Genomic DNA, 16,811 nt, shown 5'->3' with positions numbered 1-16,811 from the left:
GAACACAAACGACTGCAGTGTGTACATAAAGAGGGGCACAGCATTTCCTTGTGTCACACAAGAACATTAATTAGAATAAAAGGAGCAGCGTGCTATGGTGGCCTGTGGGAGGGGGATAATGCAATGTCGTGCTTAAGGTTTGGTGGGATTCAAACAAAATGTAGTGTCAAAAATAAACAATAGCTGCAAGGCGGTTTGGGGAAAATATGTAACATGCATTGACCTCGATAGGTGAAACTCATCAACCAGTTTACATAAAGAGCTTTACACGATTCCCTCTGTGTTTCAGGTCCAGTGGGTCCATTCACTTGGGAACTAACACCGGCGGTGCAAGGGGTGATGAGGAGTGCGGCGCTGACGCAGGGGACAGCTGTCAAAATGGACATGTGGGAGGCATGTGGACTGAAGGCCTATGCCCAGCTTCCTCCTGATTGGAGTGGATTTATGCGATTGTCACACTGCAGTGCCCTGCCCTTGTGGTGCCCTGAAGCAACAGCAACATGGGGCTTTCACTAAAGGAGCAGTCAATCGTGCTGAAGGAAAAAGTGGTGCAGCAAGGCAAGGAGCAAAGAATTGCTGATCAGAAAAAGGGGAGCAAATAACTATTGGTGCGTGAAAAGTGCAGAAAATCTGGCTGCAATTCCTGTTGAGTTACGACTGTTCTCCAAGGCAACCATTTTTTTCATGTCCTTACTGATTCTAGGTCTGCAGGCTGTAGCTAATGCTAAGTGGCTGCAACTCATCAGGCATGATTGAGGCAACTTCCCAATTCAACAGCAAATGGCCTAAACGCGGTAAAGAGTTGAGGGCACACTAAGTTGGGTGGCACTTCAGAATAGGTACGTGGACCTTCTCACTGCCATAGAGGGAGGAGTTTGCACCAAGATAGGGAGTAGCTGTTGCACTGTAGTGCCCGATAGAGAAGCATCAAATGGAACACTGAGCAACTGTCAATGAAATACAGACACTCCATGAGAAGATGACAAGCTAATTGAGTGCAATTGAACAATTGGTTGGACATTCTTTTTGCCTAGGCGTTGTGAGAAACCAGAGGGTGTCTCACCCACTAGTCCCCGGGGATCTCTCTCTCAGGTGGCCAGGGCATAGCCATCGCCTTTGGATCCAGACCCTGGTGGTGGACCAGTGCGGGAGGATCACCTGGGTGAGGGATCTTCGGGGAGTGGGGATCAGGCTGCCAATGGTGAGATGCGGTATTCCCCCCTTTTTTGTTCAGTTACCCCATCCTATTTTTTAGGATTCTCTGAGATCCCAACTTCCCCCCTTTTTTACACAAACACTGGGTCTCGGAAGAGGGTGACTGAGAGCAACAAACCTAACTCTCATACATCGTGCTGGACATGTCCTGTTAATGGGTCAGGTGAAGTCAGGCACTTGACTTCAAGTGCGTACACCTGATGTAAATTAGCTCTCCTCACACGGATAAAAGGCAACACCTGCAGACACACTCTGACTAAGGCGGAACACGAGTATGAGCAGAACTTCCAGGACAAAGGCAAACCTAATGGAGAAGAGCAACGGACCAAGGGACGAAAATTGCGGTTGGAAAGCCCCACGGGTTCCCTACTGGAGTTCATTGCCTCTGACATGCCACGAAAGACACGTGGAGAAGGCTAAATCCCACCAGTGAAGACTGCATTGTGTTTTAAGGACATTAGCAACCCTCTTTGGTGAACAGCAGAGTTGGGGCGGGGCGATGCCAGTCCTGTGGTAATAACATTGACTCCTGAATTGAAATCGCAAAACCCAGAAAAAAGACGCACACAGCCGGTGAGTTGGCAAGCAACCTGAAAGACCAGTGTGTGGTTAAGTTTGAAATAGAAACAATATATCGCAAGTGAAAGTTGCACGCGTGTGGATGAGACGTGAAGAAAGGCAGACCTCTGAGTGAACTTTGATGTAAAAGGCAGCTGTAAAATTAGCCATACTAAGTAATGGAGTGGTCCGGTGAAAGGAAGTAACCCACTCGAAAGTCTTGTGAAAGGTACTTTGTTTAGAGAGAAAGCGAATGAACAGCAAAAATGAAATAAAGAAGATTAATACCTAGAGAAAGGAAAAGTGAGAGTTAAACCGTGAACTTTGAGTCGAAGTGGTCCTGCGGTGGTATGTAAAAGAAGCCACGCACATTCGAAAGTCTTTGACATCCAAAAGTGGTCCAAGCCCAGCTGAGGGAGACCTGAAGTATAATAAGCTTGGGGAACGGATCCCTCTTGAAAGTTTTATGTTGAACTTTATCATGAGAGGTCTGAGCCTGACAGAGGGGGACCTACAAGAACTGTATGGTGATAGGTCTGAGCCCAACAGAGAGGGACCTATGTGAAGTGTGTGGTGAAGGATCTGAGCCTGACAGAGGGGAATCTTTGTGGACGTCTTTTGGTTGAAACACTATTTTGGAAGTCAGAGAAAGAGACTGTAATGTGGAAGGCAAGGCGGGCCTCGATTCACGGTTTTGATCTGTGTATTGTGTTGGAAACCGAGCCAGAGTGTGTCATCCTGCCTACAGGGACCTCCTTACTCCATGAGGCCTAACAAGAGGAGGAGAGCTGGTTCACCCACATTATCATTTGAACACTGATTTTTCCTTTTGCATACATTTCTCCTTTTTACACTTTTTTGTACAAAAGATAGGGCAGGGATTAAGTTTTGTTAGCATAGGGCATTTTGATTTGACAGGACTCCACTAGGACTGCGTTATTTATTAATTGATGGTCAAGACTACTCCCATCTTAATTATAGGGCAAAGTAGGAGTTTTTCTAGCCACGCCCATTTCAATAAAGGTTTTACAAATGGTACCCATTGTGTCACTGTCATACTTGCAATACCATGCCTTCCCAACATATGGTGTCAGGAGCGGGATATGACTTAATTGAGACAAATTGAGGGACCCTAAAATTCCAGAAACCTAGTCACAGAGCCTCAGACCCCTCTACTGCCACAAAATAATCCATAGGCTTTGATATCTGTAGTAGCAGAGAAGCCACTATCCCTCCAGGGGAAAAAGGGATGAGTCACACAGACTTAGTCCTCATATTACCTGCGGGTTGTTATATATATGATTGGTCCCACAATCTGGCCTGGCCTGGATGTTTGGCCTAGATGTCCTAGCAGGCGTCATAGATCCAGATTTTCGGGGAGACATAAAGGTTCTCCTACAGAACCATAGTGAAACTCCATTTGAAATACATCATGGGTACACAATTGCACAGGGAATCCTTGAAAAAGCTCTCTTTCCCTGTTTTAAGGAATAAAGTGAACCAGAGTAAACTGAGAGAGGTAGCTTAGGCATTGGGGAGGCAGACGAAACACCTATCACTGAGGCAAAGAGGGAAGAAGAATCTACCATCCTTCCCGATCTAGCTCCGCTCAGCAAAATTATCCAGCTCTCACAAAGGCTTTCTCACAAGTGATTCCTGAGGGAGAAGGACAAGAAAAGGGGAGCCCCTTTTTTTCCTGAGACAGGGATTACTATATAGAAGGGAAACCTCCAGAGAAGACCTAAGTAGAACTCAGTTAGTAATACCCAAAACCCATCGCAAAATTGTGCTAGAGATTGCACATTCTCATTTGACAGGAGGACATTTAGAGCAGTCTAAAACCCAAGCTCACATCAGTGGGAAATTCTACTGGCCATGTATCCATGCTGACATAAAGAACTTCATCAAGACAAGTGACATATGCCCGAAAACCAGTGCACATACTCCCTTTCATGCTCCTGTAAACCCCTTACCGATAATAGAAGTCAATTTTTTCCCGAATTGGGATGGATATAATTGGACCGTTGGACACCTCTAGACTAGGTAATAAATATGTTCTCGTAATCGTTATTTACGCTACCCGATACCCAGAGACCTTCCCGATGCGGAAAAAAACACAACCCAGCAAATTTTAAAACACCTACTACCATTCTTTTCTAGGGTTCATTTCACCAAGGAAATTCTAACGGATCAAGGATCCAATTGCATGGGTAAATAAATGTATGGGTGAAGTAAAGGAATTACTACATATTACCACCTTAACAACCTCAGTTTACCGCCGCCAAATGGATGAATTGGTAGAGAGATTTAACAAGACTGTTAAAATTATTTTGAGAAAATTGGCAGACGAGGATGGGAAGGACTGGGATCGCATAATCCCATGGCCCCTATTTGCAGTACGAAAGACCCCTCAGGCATCCACCGGATTCTCTTCTTTTGAATAACTTTACGGTAGAGAACCCCAAGAGATGTCTTAGACATGTTCTGGGAGACCCGGGAAGAGAGAGAAGAGGAGCCTATTCCCCTTCCACAGACAGCTACCCAATTGCAAGAGCACATGAAACTCGTCCAGAATCTAGTCCACACTCACATGGAGAAAGCTCAAGCACAACAGAAGTCCACCTATGACAAGAAGGTGAATTTAAGATCTTTCTCAGTAGGACAGGAGGTATATGTTCTCTTACCTACCTCTCAAAATAAACTTGTCTGAAAGTGGCATGGGCCATATGAGGTGCTAGAGCAAACAGGGACCTGTACCTGTAAAATAGCCCAACCTGATAGAAAGCGAAAGACCCACCTTTACCACGTAAATCTCCTAAAGGAGTGGAGGAAAATCCTTCTGCTGCCACCTCCTCGTTATTGTCTTGTTTGGTAGCCGAGGAGATAGAGAACTCTGTGTTTATTCCCCAAGAATCATCTAGACAGAAACAAGAAGATTTGAACGACCTTATCATGGCATTCCCTGATATATTCTGTCAGTAACCAGGGAGAGTACATGGTACTTATCATTATATCAGACCTCCAAAGGAAAAGGTGGTCCATTTGAAACCATAGAAGTACGAAAACAAATAGTGTTTGAGTAAGTGAAAGAAATGCTGAAGGCAAACATTATCGAGCCCTCTTCAAGTCCCTGGTCCTCCACTATTGTGTTGGTAATTAAACCTGATCATTCTCAGAGGTTTTGCGTAGACTTCAGACAGGTTAATGCCATCTCTGCCTTCAATGCCTATCTTATGCCATGCATCCATGAGTTAATAGATACACGTGGAAATGCCACATTTCTATCAACCCTAGATTTAACCAGGGTTTATTGGCAGGTCCCAGTACATGGACCTGATAAGGAAAAGACAGCTTTCTCAACACCCCTGGAATTATTCCATTTCAAAGTCCTCCATTTTGGCCTGCATGGGGCCCCAGCCACTTTCCAACAACTTATGGACAGGATATTACAGCCCTACTCCGATTTCTGTGGGGCCTATATTGATGACATAGTCATTTATAGTAAAACTTGGGAAGACCATCTTTTCCATCTTTCTACAATTATGAGAACCCTCAGAGAGGCTGGCTTAACTGCCAATCCATCCATCCAAATGTAAGATGGCTCAGTCGGCCGTGAAATACCTTGGCTTCTTTGTAGGGAATGTCAGTGTCCAACCCCAAAAAGTGAAAGCCGTCCTAGATGCCTCACACCCAAGACCAAGAGAGACCTCAGAGCATTCGTAGGATTGATTGGTTATTACCATAGGTTTATCCCAGAATGTTCAGATAGAACAGTCAAATTAACAGGCAAAATAAGGAATGGACTGAGGAGGACGATAACCTAAAACAGACCTTCTGTCAAAACCCAATCCTAAATGTAGTTCACTTTTCGATAGAATTTGTGCTATAAACTGATGACTCTCACACAGGGTTAGGAGCAATTTTATTACACATGTCTGATGACCGAGAACACCCTATCCTATTCACTAGTTGTAAACTATTCACACGTGAGAAGAACTACTCTGTGTTGGAATTAGAGGCCCTTGCCATCAAATGTGCAATTGTCCATCTAAGACACTACCTTCTGAAAGATCAAACTTGTCACCGCCCGCTCACCTTTGGTATGGATGAACCAATGAAAGGACTCTAACCCTCGAGTCATGTGATGGTTCTTAGACCTGCAACCCTACTGTTTCACTGTGGAACTCCGAAAATGTGAATAACAGGGGAACATCGATTTCCTTTCCCGGTTTCCCTGTGAACAGATGCAGCGACATTGCACAGGGGAAGGGTATGTGAAAAACTAGAGGGTGTCTCACCCTCTAGTCGCCAGGGATCTCTCTCAGGTGACCAGGGCACAGCCATCGCCTTTGTATCCAAAACCTGGGGGTGGACCAGTGCAGGAGGATCACCTGGGTGAGGGGTCTTCCTGGAGTGGGGGTGAAGCTGCCGATGGTGAGGAGCAGTATTCCCCCCTTTTTTGTTCTGTTACCCTATCCTATTTTTTAGGATACACCGAGATCTGAACTCCCCCCTTTTTTACACAAACACTGGGCTGAAGAAGAGGGTGACTGAGAGCAACAAACCTAACTCTCATAGATTGGTCTGGACATGTCCCGTTAATCGGGTCAGGAAAAGTCAGGCACTTGACTTCAAGTGCGTACACCTGATACCAATTAGCTCTCCTCACATGGATAAAAGGCAACACCTGAAGATACTTTCTGAGCAAGGGGCAACATGAGTATGAGCAGAACTTCCAGGATAAAGGCAAATCTACTGGAGCACAGTGACGGACCAAGGGATGAGAGCTGCAGGTGGAACTCCCCAAGGGTTCCCCACTGGAGGTTGTTGCCTCCAACAGGCCACGAAAGACACGTGGAGAAGGCCAGATGCCACCAGTGAAGACTGCATTGTTTTTCAAGGGCACCCAGGTGAACGGCAGAGTTGGGGAGGCAAGGCCAAGCCTGTGGCACTAACCTTGACTGACTCCTAAATTTAAATCGCAAAACCCAGAAAAAAGACGGACACAGCCGATGACATGGCACACGACCTGAGAGATTGGTGTGTGTTAAAGTTTGAAATAGAAACAATATATTGCAAGGGAAGGCTGCACACGCATACCTGTGAGTGAACTTTGTTGTAAAAGACAGCTGTGAAATCAGCGATACTAAGTAACGGAGTGGCCCAGTTGTTGGGAAGGAACCAGGATCCTCCCAAACCCCCAAGCGCTGTAGAGTTAGGCAAGACCTGTTTAAGGCACTATAATGGCCTAGGCGGGAGGAGGGGCACTGCGAGGACTCTTTTATGCAAGCATAATCAAATACACATAGACATAGGCAAGCACTGAAGAAGGTAGTTATTGTCTAATAAAAGGCGCAATTAACTATTAGTTGGATAGATTTGTAATGTCAGATCCCAGGTATTTAAAAGCTTAGCTAGTGCTGTAGATAAGTCAAACTTCCCCTCCTTCCCAGAAGGAATGTGGACTGTGGGATTCAAAATAGATCACAGGCTTAGTGTGCAGTGTTCTTCACTATGGCCAGTGCAAACTGACTCACCAGGTGTCCACTTTCCTTCAAGGGTCAATGCGGGTTAAAAATAGGACTCACATGTTTTGTGCAGCAAAATGCAGAATGGGATAAATTATAAGTATAAAGTGTGGAGGAAGCTACAGGACCCAGATAACATGAGCAGGATGAGTGAAATAAGGATAGAATTAATGAAATGTTTGTACATAAATAACACTGCTTAGTTTTATTTGGGCTGGGCCTCAAGGTTTGTAAAGGTCTGCAGGGCTGCAGTGTGTTTTTGCATAGTTAGCAGCAATGTAGGAAAGCATTGGCTACAGTGTATTTCTGCATAGCTAGCAAAATGTAGAATACAATGCCCTGACAAAACTGCTGACAATGAAGAAAGAAGGCTTTGGAGCATCCCTATTAAGGAAGAAGGACAGATTTGGCTGAAGTCATGATCCAGCTCCAGTGACATCACCATGGCAAGACATACCTATATAAATCCCTGCTTGAGACCACTTTGGCAGGAAGGAATAGGAAGAGGGACAAGAGAAGACTGTTGAGGCAGCAGAGTCCTTTGCTACCATCCTCATTTGTAAAGATTAAACTTGTTATCCTTACAAGATCGCCTATTGACCTTATTTCCCTAGAGGGGTGTATTGATTCTGGTGTGAGCGTAATTAGGGATACCCTTACAAGTGTTGACCCCGATGTGATCCCAGTTCTCACTGTAGTTTACGGAGGCTCCAGGCCACTTCTCCAGGAAAGAGCCTCACCCACCTACAGCGACCAGTCCCCCAAATCAAAAAACACGTGTTTCCTGAGCGGTTTTTGAAGGAGCCATTTTGACAGAAATCCTTTCTGCTCTCTGAAGCGGGGCATGGCTCCAGAGAGAAGGACAGGCCGGTATTGGACCACGTAACAGAGAAACCCGGTTGAACACGCACATGTAAGTAGACTCTTGTAAGAGATAAGAAGAAGGGTACATGTGTGTATGACAGTATGTGAGGTGTGAATGGATGGAGTGCAAGCTCAATGACAGAGTGGTTAGGACTTTTGGTGATTTGTTAAGGTATAGATTGGATAGGAGGTGGGTTATGTATTGAAATGGTTGCGTATTTCTGTTTTTCAAATTTTTATAATAGAATAAGCGAGCCTCAGCGTGTAAATACTGGGAAGAAAGGGAGCCTCAGTGTATAAAGACTGGGAGTTAAGGGATCCTCAGGCATAATAGGTTGAGAAGGTAGTGCCACACAGAATTATTTTATGATGATAAAAGCAATGGGATCCACAGCAGTAAAAAAAAGCTGAGACCGTTGTACCATGAGGACATAAGGAAAAAATAAGTAGTGGCTCGGCATAAGGAATGGGCCTGGATTTTAGTCAATTATTTTAGAATATTTTCTCTTGCTGTCTTTTGTTTTAAAAAAGAAGGAAGGTGGATGAGTCGCAGTGCGTTTGTGTGAAAACGTGGGGAAAAGGGGTGGGGGAAAACAGTGGGTTGATCTGTATTTTTGTGTAACAAATAGCAGCATGCACAGCATAGCAGTATAATGTAAGTGAAGCATCAGGGATACGTGCAATATTATGGGGGAAGAAACCCCAATAAGACACATGCATAGGGCCCTGCCACAGTACTGTCACAGGATAGAAAAATATCATAGACAATGGGTGTTGGAAACAAAGGAAGGGCGGACATCCTGCTCCTGGCCAGAGCAGGGCTCCCATACCAGAAACATGCTAGAGAAATTTCCATCTTTTTAGCAGCAAAATATAAAGGAAAGAAGTTACAAAAAAGAAAAGAGATTTTTGATCTCTGGCTGTTATTCGAGCATATGGAAGATCAGGAAGATACAAAAAGAGATCCAATGTAAAGGGATATACCCCGCCCCGTAATGCCTAAACCTGCAGTAGGGTATACAAATCCAGTCTATAAGCGTCAAGTGGTAGAGAAATTGTCGACAACAGTATCATCAGCATCAGTAACTGGGGGGGTGGGTGACACAAGAGTTTCTGCACCTCCACCTCCATGTAACCCATCCACAAGCGCTGACATGCCCGTAGCATCAGTGTATTCAGGGGGTTCACAAGCAGATATGAACAATGAGTTAAGAGCGTTGTGGGAGAGGTTGGTCAGAATAAAAGAACCTGGAGAAGTACCAACAGAAATAAGGGTGCCAGGGGATTCGAAGTTAGGAGATTTTTTGGTTAGATTCAACCCTGGGGCAATAAGAAATGTTTGTGTCAAAAAGATGCTCGGAAGAGAGTATGGCCGGTTCTGGGACAAGAAGTCAAACCAGCTAGGGAAAATGAATGGAAAGATCAAAGTGGCAGAAATAATGAAGAGGCAGGTGAAGAAATCAATTGAGGAGAGGAGGCAGCGAGAAACCCATCCTCGCCACAAGAGGCAGTGGGAAAGGATAGACCGAGAAATCGACCAGATTTAATGGTGGTAGTACAAGATCAGAAAAATATGAAAAAAGGGGTTGAAAACAAAATAGACATGCATTTGCCTCTTATACATAAAGGAGTAGGGATAACGCTGTATGTGCCATGGCCTCAAATGGACAAAAATAATTTGATTAAAGATGTCCCCCAGCTTACAGCCAGAGCCAGTAAATGGATATATGAATTTGAGAAACCAACAGCAGCGATATCCTTAGTACTAGGAGACCTTAAGAGTTTACTGGTCGCCATAGTTGGAGACCAGGCTGGGGACATATGGGTAAGGGCTGGGTACCCTGGGATAATTCTTGCAAATAACGAACATGATGGAGCAACTTTTAATGAAGTAAGGGCAAGGGTATGGGATGCCCTACGAAATATGTAGCCAGATACCCTTGACTTACATTCTTTAATGCAGTGCACAATGGGTGATGATGAGGACCCAGTTAGATTTATTCTTAAATTACAGGAAATGTGGAGAGTTGAGTCAGGAGGGAAATGGGGCCTTTTAGTACCATTTTCTATTATCGTAAAGAGGGGATTAACAAAAGAGGTCCAGAAGGCACTAGATACAATTGTGGGAGTTGAAGGCAAAGGGTGGGCGGAGATACAAAGTATAATAGTCCACCATTGTAAGAGAATCAAGGACCCGGACAGGCAGACTGCCAAGGAGTGGCAAACGAACGAGGCAAAATTAGTGGAAAAGAAACTAAATAAGGTTGTCGTCCAAGCACCGGTGACACCACCGGCTCAGGGGGAAAGGACAGGAGATATAATATGATATGATATGATAGTTTATTTATAAAGCGCCTATGCACAATGTGTTTCAAAGCGCTCAAAGCCAAGGGAGGGAACAAGGGAAAATACAATGACATTTTTACAGGCCATGAACAGTAAGGATGTGAAATTAACTATCGTACTTGGACTGACGACATTTCAGATAGTGCAAGAGCTAAGACATAGATAAGGAAGGGAGGGGGAGAGTGGGAAGGAAATGGAAACAGACAGGCGACTACCGTACTAGGCCTGACAACATTTCTGGTAGAGCTGGAGAAAAACAAAAGCTGAGGGAGAGGGGTGCAAAAAGGGAGGGGAGGAACTGAAGAAACGACTATCGTACTAGGCCTGATGACATTTCAGATAGTGCTGGAGGAGGGGGGAGGAAAAAAAACAAGTAAAGCGAGGGGGAGGAGACAGATGAGGTTGCTATCATACTAGGTCCAGGGACAATTCTGATAGAGTAAGTGCATAGAAGAAAGTAAGGGGAGGAGGGGAGGAGATAGGAAAGGGAGAAAGGGAGAGGAGGAGAGAACAGAGAGTAAGCAGTCAAAAAGAGTGGAGAAGCAAGAGCGGAGAGCGAATACAATTGCAGAAGTCAGTAGTAACACATAATGTTGCAAGCCCGGATACAAGATAAAGATGGGAACAGCATGATTCAGGGCCACCATGAGTACAATATGCAAAGAAAGTCCAGCATGAGAGTTGAGAAAGGATTACGCACCATGAATCAATGAAGTCCATAAAAATCAAATCCAGCATTAGCCACAAGACAGTGATGATGAAACCAGAATGTATCAGGACAGACTCCTGTAGAAGTAGGCTGGAGGGTGATGGGGGGGCAGGGTAGAAGAATCAAGCAAAACAGGCAACACCTGTGTACGAGAAGGGTGGGGGGCCCAAGGGAACATCACGGGGGGACCAGAGGGTGTAAAAACATTTTGGTGCATGCTTACCTGCCGTCTGAGCAGGGGGGTCGGGCCCTGGGTCCTCCTGGTCCAAACAGGAATTGCCCTTTTCTTTGTCTGCCCTTCGCTTCGGACTCCCGGGCAAGAGACGCCCTTGATCTAAGAGTTAAGAGCAGGAAGGAATAGGCAGGGCTAAGAAGGTAGGCAGGGCTTAGGACAGGTGACCTAGATTCACTTGCACCTGCTCCCCATCTGCAAGGGAAAAGAGGCTGGAGGGCTCCTCAAGTAGGGAAAAGAGCGTCAACCAGGATGGTACCAGGTGGGCGGGGCTTGCTAAGTGGTGAAAAGAGCATCAACCTCAAAGGCACCAGGTGGGCAGGGCTTAGGCCAGGTGACCTACACCCACTTGCACCTGCTCCCCATTTGCAGAACAAAAGAGGCTGGAGGGCTCCTTTGGTAGGCAAAAGAGCGGCAACCAGGAGGCACCAGGTGGGCGGGGCTTGCAAAGTGGGGAAAAGAGTGGCAACCTGGAAGGTACTGGGTGGGCGGGGCTTAGGCCAGGTGACCTAGATCCACTTGCACCTGCTCCCCAGATACTCAACAGACTGTGAATGCCACTATTGTCGCATTGTGGGCTGAAGAAGGACAGGGTCATTTGAGTGGGGGGGCAGTACCCCAACCTTCAGTGGCAGTATGGAGGAGCACCAAGGGGAAGAGGTGGATTTTGAGGAGTAAGGGCAGGAGGCTTTGGGGGATAGGGCCCCGGGGAGGAGGATTTGGAAAATCAAAGTGCTGGTATTGCTGGAGGTGGGGGCATTTCGCAAGGGAATGCAGGAACAGGCCCGGGATGGGATTTAATTATGGACCGTCACCTCCAGGGCAGGAATTCCAAGGGCCTCAAGGAATGGGACACCTGTGATTTGGGCAAGGGGGTAAAAATCAGTTCCCTTATGGGGATGACATTCAAGGGCAATGAGGGCAACAACCAAAGCAGGGTGAGGGAACATAGTTTAACAGGATAGCAGGGGGAACGGGACCCCGTTTCAAGGAGTTACGATGGCGGGGGATTTCCTTTTTCATTCCCCGGGACAAATGCATATTCTGATTAGGACAGCCCACAAAGAGCACTCGCATGTCCAGTCCTGTTGACAACCGCACACCCTGAAGAGGAGCTCTTGGTGGAGGCGGAAATAGTAAACAAGCAATTTATATTTATGGTAGATTCAGGTGCAACTAAATCATGCATTATGGAGGGGAACTTTCCATTATCAGGTAAAACTCTTGACACACAGGGATTCTCTGGGGCTATTTCTATGGTTCCATACACTGAGGAGCTGGATTTAAAAGTGTGAGGAAAGGTAGTACGAGCCCCCTTGTCATATGAAGAGAGTTCCCCTGTTAACTTGTTGGGTCAGGATCTGCTCAGTAAACTAAATGTAACCATATCATTCCCAGATCAAGGGATAGTGTGTTCCACTCCAGGGATGTGTGTAGCTCGAGCAATGGTAATAATCAATGCAATGGCAAGGGAGTCAGTAGTCCATAGAGTTCCTGTGGTCCCGGACATATTTGTCTATGGCATCAAGTTACTAGCAAAAGCAGTGCCTCAAATTGCGACAAAATGTTGGCGAGTGCCCACAGATTTTATTTTCCGACGCACGGTATGTATAGACCCAACAGTACAATTGAAGGAAATGACTGATGAGGAGTTATTTGAGGACAGTGAGACAAAATGGGGAGATCATTTTGGAAATCTGCATCACCTGTGATATCATAGTGCAGTATAGGGAGGTACAGTGCCCCCTGATGGCAGTGGTGACCCCGTCTTTATTTTTTTAGAAGGACATGTGATATGTGCCAGCACAATTATGGACCCTTAATTCACATGATGTTGGGTTGCTGAGAGATGTGACCCCAGTACAGATTACGTTGAAGTCAGGAGCAGTACTCCTGAGGGGGCGGCATTACTCGTCGTCAAGGGAATTGTAGGAAGGGATAAAAGGCACTATTTAGGCTCTATTAGAGCATGGGATCATCGTGCCAACCACATCCCCATGTAATACCGACATATACCCAGTCAAGAAAGCAACAGGGGGTAATTGGAGGATGATCCAGGATCGATTTCCTCTTAATGACATGGTGCAGAAGGAGTTTCTGGTAGTTTTGAATCCTGCGATGATCCTATGTAGCATTCCCAAGACAGCGACCTACTTCACAGTGGTGGATCTGAAGAATCCGTTCTTCTCAATTCCACTCCACCCTGATTCATGGTATCTCACTGCGTTTACGTATGGTCAACAGCGCTTTTAGTACTCCAAATTGACACCATGCACACCTGAATGTTCCCAATTGATTAATAAAGAATATGTTGGGATCAGTAGTGTATAATTTAATGAATTTCAGGTGCAGGGGAGAAAAAAACAACCTTGGCATCTAGGTTGTGTCTGTACAATGCAAAGAAAAGTTCCCAATGTGAGATCTTACGTCCCCTGCACACTCTCTTGTGGCCTAAAAATATAGGCAAGAAATTGAGAGTCTGTAGCCACAGGTATCCCAAGAAATCCAAAGAGGGTTTCTTGAACACCCTATGCTACTATTGTTTAACCCTTTAAATGCCAGCGACGAGCCGGCTCGTCGGTGAAAACCGCTCCAGGTTGCCACCGACGAGCCGGCTCGTCGGTGGCACTCAAGGAGTTAATGAGGGGGGAAATGTTGGTGGGTTTGGGCGGTGAATACCGCGATTTTAAAAAAAAGCCATTGGCACTGGGGGGGAACCTCAATGGCACTTAAGAGGTTAAAGATAGGTAAAGTCACTTAATTTGAGCTTAGCAACAGTTGCTTGGTCAGTTAAATTCATACATATTTAATGAACAGATACATTCAATAGTCCATGGATTCATCCAATTTTAATGTGAGGGATTGCCCGACGCATTTTGAGTTAAGACACTCTTCATCAGGGGCTTCATATAAGGACTCTACAAAGTGAATTCAAACAACGACAATATCAGAATCAGAAGTTGGTCGTACTTCATTGTGGTTTAAACAATCAATATAAATTTCCATCAGCAAAGACTAGATACATTTGATCAAAAATGGTTTTGCGATAAAGCTATTTAACATTATTCTCTATAACAACTACTTTAGATTTAATGAAAAATACTATCTACAGATTGCTGGTACCTCGATGGGGTCTTCAGTTGCTCCTAGTTACTCAAACATTTTATGTATCATTTTGAATTCACACATATCCTTGACAAAGAACCGTGGCATAATAAAATCAGATGTTGGAAATACTGCATCGATGATATTTTCGGTGTATGAAAGGGAACAAAACAAGAACTAATGGGTTATAATGAAAACATCTCCTTTACAATTGAGATAGGAAGACCGTCCATACATTTCTTGGATGTGAATGTGACCCTAGCCGGAACAAGCATCAAGACAGAAATCTACAGGAAGCCTATCGATGTCAACAGTACATTGCACTTCCGGACCTTCCACCCGAAACATCTCAAGGACAATTTACCTTTCAGCCAACTATTAAGGTTGAAGAGAATCACTTTAGATACAGAAAACTTGCAACAAGAATTTGACAATATGAGATCCAGATTCACAAAACGTGGGTTCCCAGAGGAAACCTTCAACAAAGCCATCTGTAGAACAATACCGCTACAGCGTGATACCTTACTCAAAGGTAATCAGAACAAGCACTGTCCCAAGTTGATACATTCTTTAAAGTATTCAAGTCAAAGCTTCCAAATTAAAAAGACCATCCACAAAAATTGGGACCTCATTAACGAAGATCCCAAACTTAACAAATTAACCCCAATCCCCCAATGTTAGCCTACAAAAGGGGTCAAAACTTTTGAGACCTATTAATACGGGCGGAAAGACCTAAAAAAACAACTCAGACGACCATTGTGAAAACAAAATGGGGGACCTTTGCATGTTTGAACTGCCAGCATTGTACCAGCATCATAAAAGGGCACTATATCCGACATCCCAATACAGGAAAGAAAATTCCTCTGAAGGACTATGCCACATGCAACACCAAAAACATCATTTATGCACTAATGTGCCCATGTGGGAAGTACTACGTGGGCAAAATCAAAAGAAGAGCGAAGGAACGATGGACGGAGCATAAGTCCGATATAAGGACAGCCAACAAGAAATCACCAGTTTACAGGCATTTTAATGAGAACCGCCACACCATTGCCCAAATGAGATGGGTCATACTTGAGGTCCTACACACCTTAACAAGAGGAGGGGACTTAGCGAAAAGGCTATCACAGCGGGAACTATATTGAATTCAAAAATTGGATGCAATGACACCACACAGTATCAATGAAGACTACTACCTAGGCCCCTTTCTTTGAGAAAATCCACATTGATACAGTTTATCCCCTCAGGCGATTAGCATACTAGCTCAGGGACAGCTAGCACTTGACAATGTCACACCTTTCTACATCAGGACCTACTGCTCCCTAGATTTTTTTAGGAGGCGTCACTACCAGAGCCCTTCCATTTAGGGTACACAAATTCAATAACTCACCAACAGTAAAACTCTCACATGGGAATGTGCACTCTCTTGGAGACAAAGGTGTATTATAAATGTACAACTAACCCAGTGTAAGAGAGCACCAGTCAGTGTCACATCTTACCACATCATGATTAACTACTCCCAAGAAGTTTTTAGGAGGCATTATTACCACATCTCCCTTTTAGGGTACACAAAAACTCAATCCTAACACTTACCAACAGTTTAACCCTGAGGTTAGAATGTGCACTCCATGTGAGACAGTGGTGTGATATAAATGTATAATGCAAATTCATATGACCTAAACTCATAGGCTCATTATAATTGCAATGACACCATAACCATTGACATTTACCAAAAGAATCTGAACTCACTTAGAGATAGACACTATTGTTCCATTTGTTGCTTTTCAATGGAGAGTTGACATATGATCAAAAGAATGTGAACTCACTCAGAGACAGACATTATTGTTCCATTGTTTAAATGTTGCCTTCTAATGGAGAGGATCACACATACATTGGTATAATTACAATCCCGATTAAAGAAAAAAAACATTAGTGTACGAACCTACATTTACATATTTGCAGTCAAGAGATTGTGATATTTATTATTAAAACGTGGTCCACTAGTAACCCAGATTCTAGCCATGTGGCACACCATAGTGAGACGATCCAACACTACTGGTAAATTCACCCATTTTTCAGATCTAACTGGCAGCCACCTTCTAGTAAATACCTTCTAATGTCTTCTATTATCTGCAACATTACTTATACTCCCTTATTTTTAGACGTTCTCTATTGCCCACGCATTATGTGGATTCATGAGTCATGGCTTACACTTTATCTGGGCTTTATGAGCCATCTTACCTGTTAGGGTTCC

The sequence above is a fragment of the Ambystoma mexicanum genome, chromosome 9 (assembly GCF_040938575.1).
Source record: "Ambystoma mexicanum isolate Mex_15411 chromosome 9, UKY_AmexF1_1, whole genome shotgun sequence".
NCBI classification, from domain to species: Eukaryota; Metazoa; Chordata; class Amphibia; order Caudata; family Ambystomatidae; genus Ambystoma; species Ambystoma mexicanum.
The sequence above is the reverse complement of the archived record's forward strand: the minus strand, read 5'-3'. Positions refer to the sequence as shown.